The 13,464-nt window shown below is 39.4% G+C and overlaps 1 protein-coding gene across 18 annotated transcripts in view; it reads right to left on the bottom strand.

The window, feature by feature from the left end:
* The window catches only part of ARVCF (ARVCF delta catenin family member), a 446,960-nt gene that overhangs the window by 202,168 nt on the left and 231,328 nt on the right, over positions 1 to 13,464 (bottom strand). The window lies entirely within an intron of this gene.

Genomic DNA, 13,464 nt, shown 5'->3' on the forward strand with positions numbered 1-13,464 from the left:
GCAGATGTAGGCGGATCCCAATGCAATTCCTTCTCTTTTCATGCATGGCAGTTTAGAGGAAGAGGAGCTCTGCACTGTCTTCTACCTATCTCTCCCCAGTCTGTATAGGAAACAGACAGCTCAGACACGAGGCTGTTGTCACTTGAGGATGAAGTGTAGGAGGGGAGTGCTGGTGTGATCACAACTTAATACCTATGTCTGATTTCTAGCTATGGTTTCAGATATTTTTAAAGGGCCCCAGAGGCTTTTGGGCACCTGGTTACAGAAATATACATTCTTACTTATACACTGAACACTGCCCTGAGGGTGAATTTTCACCTCAGAAGGCACGGGGTTTAAAGACTACTACCTTTACGCCCTCACTGGAGTTGAAGGGGTGAATTTCACCTTAAAGGACATTAAGACACTTCAGATAGATTTCCTCCTAGATTTATAAGTGCATACAGCAGGACATCCCTTTACAAATTAAGTGTTATATCTGCATCATGCAGCATAGGAGGCTGAACAGTCACGCCTATTATTCCAGGCTTTTTGTCGTTCGAGCAGCACAAAAAGTAGCTTTCCCAAACAGAATATGTCCGAAACCTAATATCCTCTAAAAACTGTACTAAAAATAAATGGTAAGCCTATTTAAATTAATCGGAGCCTGTGGCAACGCAGTATCACACAAAACAAAGAATGCAGCACAGTTGACTTGCAAGCCGCCACAGATCTAAAATCATGTTGACTGTGAACAATAGATACTGTTTGACTGTACAATAAGCTGAATGTAACAACAATGTTCTTCCAGGTTATTCGCTTATAAGAACCCGGGGGGTGGGGGGGGGAGAGGGAACAACACCCTTTCCCCTCAAAAAACATGCATAAGGACACATCCCCTGACTTTACTGTACATGACTAGGGTGCGTGGGTGGGTGTGTAACATTTACTGTATTTAATTTAAAAAACAGACCAACTTAAAATGTGTTACTATTTAGGCAATATATGCAGGTTCTGAAGTCGTAAGGCTTCTGGAAGAACTATACCAGTATGAGTAAGATGGAGACACATGAAGAATAGAAACTTAAAACAGAACTGTGACATCTGCCTCAATCTAGAACCTAATCAGCAGGGGTCCTGCTTTGAAGCTGGGCAAAACAAGCATGCCTGAACTTTAAATGTTTATAAAGCACTGCCCTCCCTAGACATTCTGTGCCATGATAAACAAACTACAATAAAAACAGTTTTTAAACACACCACCTTAAAACTCAAAAAGATAAAGCCAACGATCGGATACAAAAGCAGGTTGAAAACTGGAAACAAGGAGTGAGGTAATAGACTTATTTAGATTTATCCCTTGTGGCTGTCATAAACTGTAGGCACGTTACATAACCGATACAGAAAACACAGCCAAGGACATAAAGCTTTAGACAGGCAGCGTGACTTCCTCCATCTTCCAAACCCCAAAACAGCAGGTTAGATATGGGGCCAACACAGATCATGGTTTTTAATCATCCCCCCAAGAAGGCGAAAGAGTGTTCAGGTGCTTCACTGTTATAGACTGAATTCAGGGAACAGGAAGTTACATAGTATCTACCACAAAGACATGAGAGTCACTTGCCTCCTTCATGGAGCCGGATATAGTGGGTGGTATTCCGAGCGAAGGTACCTGACTGGATGAGACTCATGGAGGTCCTAGGCTCTGGCTAGGAATTTAAAACAAGTACTGCCTGCTGATGGGACAGCCAACCGTTTTATAGGCAGCTATTATAAAAAAAATAGCCAATGGACCACACTTACCATTGTACTGCCAATCAATCACTTGGAACACTGCATTTAATGGCATCGTTTTTTTAACGTTATGGCTGCTCCATCAGGTAGGATAACAGAAGTCAGTCAGAGTTGTCTTATGCCTCTCTTACTCATACATCCTATAATTTGATAGGGAACCTCCCCCATGCCTCCAAGTTTCCTTTCCTCTTTTTGCTCCCCTTAAACTCTTAACAGTGGGGCCACTACTACACGCTGTGCTACCTGTCTGAAAAACAGCTTCAATTTCTGCCATGAGAATTCTTTATGAGGGAATCTACATTAAGACTAACTGTCAGGGGCACATGCTCCAGGAGCTGGGTAGCCAGCAGAGAAGCATGCTGCCTTGGGTTCTGTTTTCTTGATCCATCTTCCTCTACCATATCAAGGTGAGCCATTTAAAAATCACCTATTCCAGTTTTAAAAAACAGATACAAATCCTATTTATGCCTGGGAGAAAAAAAGAAAAAAGCCACTTAATTCTAACTGGAGTTCACTATGTCATGACCTCTAGCTGTCATTTCCTATTTAGTCTACCCACATCACCATTGATCCATCTTTCCGGAAGCAGTGGGTGGCAGGGAACTTAACTGAAGAAGTTACAGCGTTGGGAAGACTCCAATTACTGTCCCTAATGCTACATGTCTCCCTTGGCAAACCACTTGCACAGTAGTATAATTGTCTAAACAAACACACTGAAGATGTTATTGCACTTTGCATAATGGATTTGTGTTATGTTGTGCAACGCTTTGAGAGCCCTTTAAGAATCTATTCTCCAAAGCTCTGCATACCAGCACTTTGATATTAGTAAAATATTGTAATATGGGACTGCTAGTTTGAGCAATCTTGGGAATAATTTTAAACAACTAAAATGCTGGAGTCTTCCTATGTTATCAAACTAGGACTGGATAGTGGCCTGGGTCAATAAAATTCAGTTCTGGACTTTCTCAAATTTCCAGTGTGTTCAGACCTGAAATTTTGGTTTAACCCCAAAATGGATAACTAGAGCTCAGATTTTAGAGTAGCAGCTGTGTTAGTCTGTATTCGCAAAAAGAAAAGGAGTACTTGTGGCACCTTAGAGACTAACAAAATTTATTTGATCAAATTTTAATATTCAGAGAGTGAGTGTATGTTCATCCATCTTTAAACAGTTAAAAAAAAAAAAGAGCCAACAAATGCAAAGTTGTTGTTTAAGCAAAAAGCTCCCATTTTGTGTGTCCCCACAGCATCTACAAAGAATACTGTACCATAATTTAATCACTCACAGGCCATAGTGTGGACAAAAGACCGTATGACAAGGCTTAAGGAAAGTGACTGGGATAATCCTGTTAAAGAACAGCAATAACTTAGTTTCTTTGGACTGGGGTAACACACACTTTGTTAAAAGAAAAGGAGTACTTGTGGCACCTTAGAGACTAACCAATTTATTTGAGCATGAGCTTTCGTGAGCTACAGCTCACTTCATCGGATGCTGTAGCTCATGAAAGTTCATGCTCAAATAAATTGGTTAGTCTCTAAGGTGCCACAAGTCCTCCTTTTCTTTTTGCGAATACGGACTAACACGGCTGTTACTCTGACACACTTTGTTAAACTCTACATGGAACTGCAAGTGCCTACATCACCCCAAATTTTATGAAAAGGAGCTGCTACTATCATTCTGGTTTAGTTCTAGTTTATAAACTTGAATCAAGTGCAGAAGAGGAATGAAACATGTGTTATGGCCAGAACAAGCTGTTGAAAAGGTGCAACCCTGATGTCACTTTTACAGCCAAAAATATATAAATATATTAATTTAAATATTCTATTGTTTAAACCTCCCATATGATACACTTGTCACTAGAGCTCAAGGTTAACAATTCCATGAGACAGAGTCCCTGCCACTAGCCGCAGCAGAAAAAAGCTTTCATTACTTTAGGCTGAAGCAAGCTGAAATCCCAAGAGATAACCAGCTTACAATGAAATTCAAATGAATCTTTCCTTAAACAAGTCTACACACTTGTAAGGTTGTTAGAAAAGACTTTGAAGTCAAAAAGAAATTAATGATGACTGAAATCTCAGTTAAAAGTTGGCAGGTAAATATATATTCCTGAATCACACAAGCACCCACGTTTCAGAGCAGGAGTTCCAAAACTTCAAAACTAAACAAAAAACCCACTTGTCAACTTGTACTGTAAGTAGAAAAGGAGTACTTGTGGCACCTTAGAGACTAACCAACTGTAAGTACAAGGGATCGCTGAGGTTTCATAAGGGAAAGTTGCATTCTGGGATATGTCAATTAAAATTAAGAATGAAATAACTCTGTGCAATGGTGCTGAATGTCTCTCTCGAGACTACAAACCTAAAACCAGCATTTTTAGATCTGTAATCTTACTTTTATATTCTTAACTCTTCATTTTCCAACAAATTGATCAGCACAAGTCATAATTCCCTCTGCCACTTCAAACCCTCCACTACATTCCAAAACAGGTTATAATGATATTCGTATCTGCCAGCCAGTTTCTAATTTCACTTCCACAAGCATAAATCAGGAGTATCTCCTTCTGAAGTCAGAGGTACACTAGCACAAAATCACTACAAGCGACAGCAGAATTGGACCCAAATCTTTCCAGCTAGGAATTGAATACATTTTCCAATTCACAATAGTTCAGTTCAGTCCTTTGTTATAACTAAAGTTACATAAATAAGAGGAGTGTGCTGCTAGGTTTTTGAACTAGTATTCTAGGAATATTTGTTATTATTAGGAGACCAATACCCCATTTTGCTAGGTAATGTACAGACACAGAATAAAAAGATAGTTTGGAAACTCCTGGGGGCAGGGACTAAGTATAATACAAGAGGCAAAAAGGTGGATACAGACAGATGTAAGAGAACAAGTGAACAGTGAGACAATATTAGTCAGTATGACAGGTAGTGGTCTCTGCACATAAACAACATTGTCGAGTTTTTTTGCAAGCATCACAGCAAAGGAGAGTTTTAAGGAGGATAATGAGTTAGTTATGTGAATGTTTATGGGGAGCAAACCTCCCAAACATATGGGACAGCATGGGAGAACGCACAAAGGTGCCTGTTTGAATATTAAACAGGTGGGTGGTGGAGGCTGGCCTCATGAACCAATTGGAGGTGAGCATCAACGAAGATGATAGGTAGAGTGGGGATTAAATGAAGAGCTTTAAAAGTGAAAACAAGCAGCTTATGTTTGATGCTATGAAGAGGAGGGATTCAGAGAGAATGGTGACTGTCAAAAGGACAAGCTAGGAAAATGATCTTTGCAGTAGCATTCAGAATGCATACAAGTGGTATTGACAAGCAAGATTGCATTTGTCAAGGCCAGAGAGAAGCATGTTGCAGTATCTGAGACAGGAGATCATGAGTGCTTTACCTGCGTGGATGGATAAGGCCATATCGTAGCTGGGGGGTGGGATTATGAGCCTGGGTAGACATACATGTGCTAGTTCTGCTTAATCTAGCAACTAAAAATAGCGATGTGTCCAAGGCAGCATGCAAGGTGGCTCAGACTAGCTGCCAGATTACATACCTGGGGAGGTGGGGGGTCAAGTGGTATTTTACTCAGCCAGATAGCCCAAGCTGCTGTCCATGCCACCTCGGACACAATGCTATTTTTACATGCTAGTTCAAGCAGAGCTAGAGTGTTTATATCTACCCAAGCTCAGAATCACACCTCCCAGATGCTGTGTAGACATTCCCTTAGAGACCTTATACAGAAAGAAGATTTGAACATAGGACCTAAGGAGAGGTCTACCATCCAGGTGGAGTCAAAGGTTACAGGCCCGAGTGACGGATAGGATAGTGGTTTTGTCCGCAGTGAATCAAGAAATGAGGTTGTGGGAAGATTAGCAGCTCTGTTGAGCTTAAGCTGGCAGCTAGACATCCACAAGAAGATGTCAGAGAGACAGTCTGAAATTTTAGCTTGGACGGGAGACAGATCTGAAGTAGAGAGGTAAATCTGTACGTCATCAACATAACATGGTACTTGTTTTGTGTTTGCAGTTGAGATTGTCCAGAGATAAGGTGTAGAGAGAAAAAAAAGAAGGGGCCCAAGGACAGAGCCCTAAGAAATCCGCACGAAAAATTGGTGGGCAAGGAAGAGGAAGAGGATCCCAAAGAACACACTGAAGGAGCAATTAGAGAGATAGGAGGAAACCTGGGGGGGGGGGAGACAGAGTGATGGAAGCCAAAGGAGGAGGACATGGTCAGCTATGTCACAGGCAGCTGACAGGTCAAGGAGGATGAGGATGGAGTACTAATTCTGAGCTTTAGCTTGAAGGAGGTCACGAGAGACTTTGGGGAGAGCAGTTTCAATGGACTGCAAGGGGCAGAAGCCAGACTGGAAAGCATCTAGGAACTCCAACTCCATACGGTGATTGCTGACACTGTGTTCAATGAGCTTAGAGATGGAAAGGAAAAGGAAGATGAAGCAGTAGGTGGAAAGGCAACTAGGGTCAAGGATGGGGTTTTAAGATGGGAGAGACTAGAGCATGTATGTATATGAGAGGAAGAGCTAGAGGAGAGTGAGAGGTTAAGGAGAAGAGTAAGGGAGGGGATGAGATGAGATCGGGTCACTGGGGTAAGCAAAGGTGTTAAAGAGAAGGGGAGCAGATGAGAAATGTGTCTGTGATGGGAGAAAGAGGAGAGAGTTGCAGGAGGGAAAGGGGGGAAAGGAGCACAGCAACATGAAGATGTGGTCTTTCTTCCTAAAGTTTAAACACCACTTGAGTAGAAGACATGTTCTGATGACATTTATGAACAGTAGCTTGGTATTAGGGCTCCTCTAAAAGAGCAATTCCATACTATGACCTGCTGACTATGATCTTCTAAACCAAGAAACAGGAGAAGTGCCAGGGCACATATATTGAACTGCATTCCTGTGCATGAGAAACTGCAATCTGAAGTGCCAGGATTGAAAGCCCCCTTGAATACACATACAGAAACCCAAGAAAACATGAATACACTGTCATTAATGAATTTTTAATTGTCACAACAAGCATGTTGGGCACAAAACTATCATCTCTGTTTTACATATGGGAAATTATGCCCAGGGTAGGTTAAGTGATGTCCAAAGTTGTAAAAAGTCTATGGCTGAGCCAGGAATTGAATCTACATTACCTAAGTCCTAGGCTAGTACCTTCACCAGTTTGATTGCACATCTTTTTTAAAAGACATATTCTAGCTCAACCAGACATTCTGAGCTTGATGCAGAAACCACCTGGTGAAATCCTATGGCCTGTGTTATTCAGGATGTCAGATTAGAGGATCATAATGTCCCTTCTGGTCTTAATCTAAGAATCTCTGAACCACAAGATCATCCTTCCTCAGTAGATGAAAATTTCCCAATATGGACTCCTGTGTCCCAGAAACACACAGTGTGGAACATTTTAGAATAGTCATTTACCCATTCAGAAAAAAGCTTAGAGAACCATGCTGATCAAAATGTAACAATTGTTATCATCAACAGCATGTGCTTGGTCTGAAGCTTTTTTATTTCAATAGAGTTGCACATGTCTCTCTCACAGCTGAATGTGGCCCCAGAACAGTACGCAGTATCTTTAGGTTAACTCACTGAAACATTAGTAGCTGCCAATATAAATAAACCTGAGAACAAATGCTCTTAAAAGACAGACACATTGATATGGTCAGAATAAAGAAAGGAGCCTTGTAGGAGGCTCCTCTTAGACAACTCAAAAGTGAATTTCTCACACTAACCCAACATTTTGTACGGTTGCTGCTAGAATTTAAGCAACAGAGAGAGTTGGTTTGACTGGGACTAGAAATTCGTCAATGTTTGTTTAACATACTTTGCCCAGCAACAGTCAGACTTCACCAGCTTGCACTGTACTGCACACGTTGTACAGCTTCTTACCTCTGTGTGTGTGTATATATATCCCTCTCAGCAATATCACCTTAGTGCAATTCAAAAACAGGTACCTCCAGCAGCACAATGCACTCCTAACACCAAAATAAAGCGATTGTTCATTACCTATGCTGATACTTTCTGCCCATTTGATAATGGCTACTCCACACTTGCCTACAATGGGAAATTGAAAAGTCTGAGATTTTCCTTTTGCTAAACCCTACAGATTTATCCTTCCCTTCCTTCTCTTGAGCACTGGGAAAATAAATAGAATCAACAATTATAAGTGAACCTGGAGAATATTTGGGCTCCAGAATGGTCCTCTTTGCAGCCTGCCTCCTTTGGCTAAAATCACTCAATTTTTCCCTCTAATTTTATTCAGTATAATTTTCATAGTTATCGCAGCTGTGGCTTCTGACAGTCCGGAGATGTTGGAGGCATTCCAGAAGATCTCAGAAATCAACCAAAAGCCTGAAGTTAAACAGGAATGTCACAGCCTTTTTTGTTTGTTTGTTTTTTAAATTGTAAAGAGTGTGCTGTATGCATATATTTGAGGAATTTAAACATATTTAGGTGAAAACCCAGAATCAAGGTCACTGCATGGGGTTATTCTGGATACATAGTAATATAACAGAGATCAGAATTGGGCCTATCATATAAATGACCCTCCAAATGGGAAATAAGTTTGTAATTCATTGGGGGTCTAGTGTGAGACAGGACAGCTCAGTTTGTTTATGCATGGCAGAGCCCTGAGATGCAAATGAAGTTCTTATGCATGCTCAGGATTATTCTGGTATTCAAAATGTAAACCTTTAAAGAAATTAGCGAATTGTGCATCTTTAGCTATTTAAATTTTTTCTTGATGATGTCATTGACAAGGGAATTTACAGTTGTCACTTTCAGGCACATCAATATGTGGGCCTTAGCTGGCTTGTTTTCTGATGCACTTAAAGAAGTAAACCATAAGTACTTACAAAGATTAGAGCTTTACAGACTTGAATGAAATGGAGTTATGCAGTTAAAGAGCTTAGTAAAGGCTATTGACAGTATGTTAAATGTTTTAAAGTAGCTGTGGAGAAGAATTTGAAAGCGAAGTTGGTATAAAGCTATATACTGTAGTTCCCACTGTATTGAATTACATCTACTCTATGTATTAAACAATAGATGGCTGAGAGTGAAACACATTCTATCTTTGATCTAGACAGAAGGAAGCACAAACTTGTTTATAAATTGGTTATACAGGTTGCCGCATTTTTTTATTCCCTTTATGAACCTATGTTCTGCATTAGCAGAGCATGTCCTAATCCATAAATTGTATTCTTTAAGGGGTTAGAACTTCATCTGTGTAAATTTAGTGCTGTATAGTCCTCTCCCCCGCCATCCTTGGGTAGGGAAAAATTATTAGGATTTTGCAAAATCCTCTTGGGAAGTTGCCTTCATAACAACCATTATACCCGGTTCTATTTTCCTTAATAAACAGGGAGCTTAGGGTCCCCAAGGAATGCAGTTCCACTTCTACTTGTGCATTACTTTCTTGCCCACCAGAAAATGCTTCATTACATTTAAGATGATGAATATTACTAACATTGATGGCAGCAGAGACTTCTGTTAGGGCCTAGCTTAGGCCCTGATTCAACAAGGTACTTAACTGCATGTTTAGTTTAGGGCACGTGAATAGTCCCATTGAAGTCAATGGAGCTACTTACAAAATTAGAGTTAACTGTGTGTTTAAAAGTATTGTACTGACTTCTCATAAGCGTGCTGTCTGTCTTAACCCTTCTTGCTAACAGAGCCATTCTCCCATTGCTCTATAAACTTTAAATTAGGGAAGGAACACGATCTTTATAACTTGGTTTAGAATATGCTCTGTATTGTTGGCTTCAATTCCAGATGTGCTCAGCACGTGTGAAAAACTTCCCATATTCTTTGGGACACCAGAGATGCCCATTTTGGTGATCTTTCCTCTATTTCTAAATCTCTCATGAACCAGAGATGTGGTTTTCATCAGCCTTTCTTCCGAGCACAGCTTCTTTTACGGATCATAAATTATATTTTTAATAAGGGCAACAGTAATCATATTATTTCTTCCTCCTTTTCTAGGATTTTAAATATTGCAGCACAATACTAAATGCTGTAGAAGTAGTATTTCTGGGTTTTTTGTTTGTAAATAAAATATTGCAATATTGCTACTAATTATAGAATTTTACTCGAATGTCCATAAATTAATCCAGGATCCTCAGCTGGCATCGGTTGGCACCTAAACCTTTCCCTCTAACTCCAGTATTTTATGTAGTTGATTTTTGATAACTAACAACATTAGTGAATTGTATTTCACTGCTTCTCTGTAATAAAATGGAATTGTATTTTGTACATTATAATTTCAAAAATTTCAGCTTTATGAGTTCACTTTAGTGTTGATTGGTTTGTGTGCTATCATAGCGTAGCTGTTTCTGTTGAGTTGATAATATTTGAAATTGCTGGAATACAGCCAAAGAAATTCTTTACCGGTACTTCCTTATCACCGTTTTCTTTTATTGCTGCCAGTTCTTATAAAATGCAGTCATAAATCAGTATTTGAGAAGAAAGGGCCTTCATATCTCATGAGCTCTGCATGAGCCCTGAACACTCCTGAAAGAGAGATGATTGGACTTCATGGGTGAGATATTCCGCTCTATTGGGTGCTTCAGTTTTCTCATTCACTGCTCTTCATGTTTGTGTATTTGGGAAAATAATATGAACTGCAGATGTAAGCACCTTCAGAAATGATAGTTATGAGACAATATACTGTACCTAATCAGCAGAAAAATGTATCTTCCCTACATTAATAGGGGTCATAATGGCAGTAGTTAAAATGTTCCTTCCAAAACTTGTAAATGCAGTCAATAGACTAACTCAAGACACTGTGGTCTTAAGCCTAAATTCCCTCCATGATAGCTTCAAAAGATTTTTGCACGGTTCACGTGCTGTACAGGTCTTTGCAGGATGAGTTTGAAGTACAGCAGAGCCAATGATCAGAAATTCTAGTGAAAGTTTGGAGATGGGGAAAGAGAAAGATCATTTCTCTTCCCTTGGACCCCCCAAAATTGTGTGAGCAAGTTGGCAGGTTTTTTTATTAAACTAGTTTATGTGCTGTCATCATCTATTAATAACAGTGCATTGACGATGAAGCTAAGCACATTAAGAGCTTCCAGGATGCATTTCAGAAGAGATCACACGTATAAAGCTGTCTTAGGTTAGAAGCCTTTCCCTGCCGTCTAGCACTGACTAGATAACTTGGTGAATATTTAATAAAGTAGATTGGGTCTTTCTTATAGATGCCAGTTTTGTTATTTAAAGCACGTCTGAAGACATTTGGGGATCATGATGATGCAACTGTAAGAACCTGAATAGAACTACTACTTGGTGGTGGCTATTCAAATATCCACAAAAGTACAATAAAATATTTTCTGTGAACAAGTTGGTAAGAGAATGGACTGAAGAGGTTACAAGATTATTGTAAATAATAAAAGTTCACATTAATATTGGTAAATGTATACATTAAGAGGAAGACAACTGCATTTTATATTTCTCCTTAGCAGTTTCATTTTATCTGGATTGTTTGTCTCCTTTCCCTCCCCAAATTCTGTTGTAGTTCCAGGGGCTAAACTGCATCTTGGTCAAGGCTACACATTTATCTTCTATTTTATTATGTGATCCTATTGCATCTCATTTCTCTGCCCTTTCCTGTTCAACTTCTCATCAGTTAGTGACAGTCCTGACACCAGCCAGTGGCATAGCAGTACCAGCACTGTGTATTCCTGCATGCAGCTGGCAGCTTTTAAGGGTGCTACCCTGCTTCTGAGGTACAATATGCTTTTTAGCAGGTTATTTCTGGAGGGGAGAAACATTTGTAGTTACATCAGAAACACTTCTTGCCATCCATCACTTTTTGCAACAGGAAATAGCAAAAAGGCCTTCCTTGAATGACAGACAGGAAATTTGAAGAAAATAAGAGAGATTACCTTCTCTTTTTTACAGAAGGAGAAGCAAGGGAATTCTAATTGTGTTTATTAACCATCAGGACTGACCTTCATATTGTACAGCATCCAAGGTTTAGTGCCTTTATTTTCATGTATGTATTTTTGTTTTTTACTTAATGTTTCTTCATCAGCTTGGTAAAAACATTAGCATGGGAGAGGGAATTCTATATTTACATAAGTTCCCGCCTGAAGACATTATGAAGGTTTTAATCTGCAGGAACTGAAGTGGCATTTATTAGTTTGTTTTTAAAGAAGAGCTCTTCTGCCATATAAGCCACTAACTAAGGGCTAGATTTTCAGAAGAGCTCTGTCCGCTCCCTATGTGATACTTAATCAGATTTTTCAAGAGTGCTGAGCACTCTTGGAAATCCTGCTACTTATTTTGATGCCAAAATAGGAAGTGAGCTCTTCTGGACCCAGATTTTTCAGGTTGCTTTAAATCTGGTGCAACTTGCTTTTCATCTCTAGTACTGTTCCCCCCTTTTTAAACTGATGCTCAGCCGCCAGTTTTTTTTCTTGGGGGTGGACTGGAAGGATATTGCATGGGACAAGATGCTGCTTTTTATTTTTCTTCTGTAGCAAATGGGACTTTTTTAAAAAAAAAAAACCTCCAGCTAAATAATGCCAACACAAAATTTAAAACCAACATAAAATATAATCTCTGCTTTGCTGTCTATACCAGAGGCATAACAAATATGGTATAAAACTCCTAGAGTCTGACTCCAGTCCAAAGACTTTCCAGAAAAAGAAACATTGATAAAATAATATTATACACTTAAATGTGTGGGTGTTTCTAAAATTACTGCTCTTTAAGCTTTCTTGCGTCCAAAGACACTTGGCTTAAGAGCATTTTGTGGATACTGTTTTGGCAGCTGGAACCACAAAATTGTTTACAAAAGACTCGGGTTCTTCCACCTCCTTCCCCACCCCTTCCTGTTTTTAAAATAGAATGTTCGAGGGAATTTTATTCCTCCCTGAGATATTGGAAATCTAAGGGTTATTTATTTAAAAGAAAAATAGACTTGAACTCAGTTTCTTATGGGCATAAACTATAGATAGTAATCTCAGAAGTTTAAATTGTTTTCAAGTAGAGTTAGGACATAAAAGTGACATTAAAAACATCGTATGCAGTGTTTCTGGTTCCTCAATGGCTTCCCAAGCTTGTTTTCTTAGAATACCAAATAAAAACACGGTATTTTTTTCCCCTCCTCATAGCTTTGTACTTCATGCTCTGGTAATGAAAATCATGTTGTTTTCTGATTCATGCAGTGCATTGTAAACAGCAGTAAAGTTTTGTGAATTAGATTGGTGCTTGTTTGTTTGTTTTGTTGGGGTTTTTTGAAGTTATGGAATATAATGCAGCAGGCTCTCTTGTATTCTATGTGCTGATGATAGTGAAAATATGGACAGTCGTATAATTCCAGTAACTGCAGTTGAGTTCCACCAAGGATTATAATGGTCATGTCTTGACCACCTGTAGATGTGAAAGATTCCAGGAGATTCTTAAGAGTAGAGGGTTCAGCCTTCAAGCGCTCACCAAACCCTTAACAGGTACAATTACATTGTGACAGGTTTCAGAGTAACAGCCGTGTTAGTCTGTATTCGCAAAAAGAAAAGGAGTACTTGTGGCACCTTAGAGACTAACCAATTTATTTGAGTATAAGCTTACATTGTGGTAACAGTTTCAAGTTCCATTGGTGGCACTGGTCAGGACACAGACAAATGACAGATTGACACAGGGATGGATCTGAGTGGCAGGTCCCAACTTTATTAACTTAACAATGGGAA

Source organism: Caretta caretta, chromosome 15 (genome assembly GCF_965140235.1).
Source record: "Caretta caretta isolate rCarCar2 chromosome 15, rCarCar1.hap1, whole genome shotgun sequence".
Classification (NCBI taxonomy): Eukaryota; Metazoa; Chordata; order Testudines; family Cheloniidae; genus Caretta; species Caretta caretta.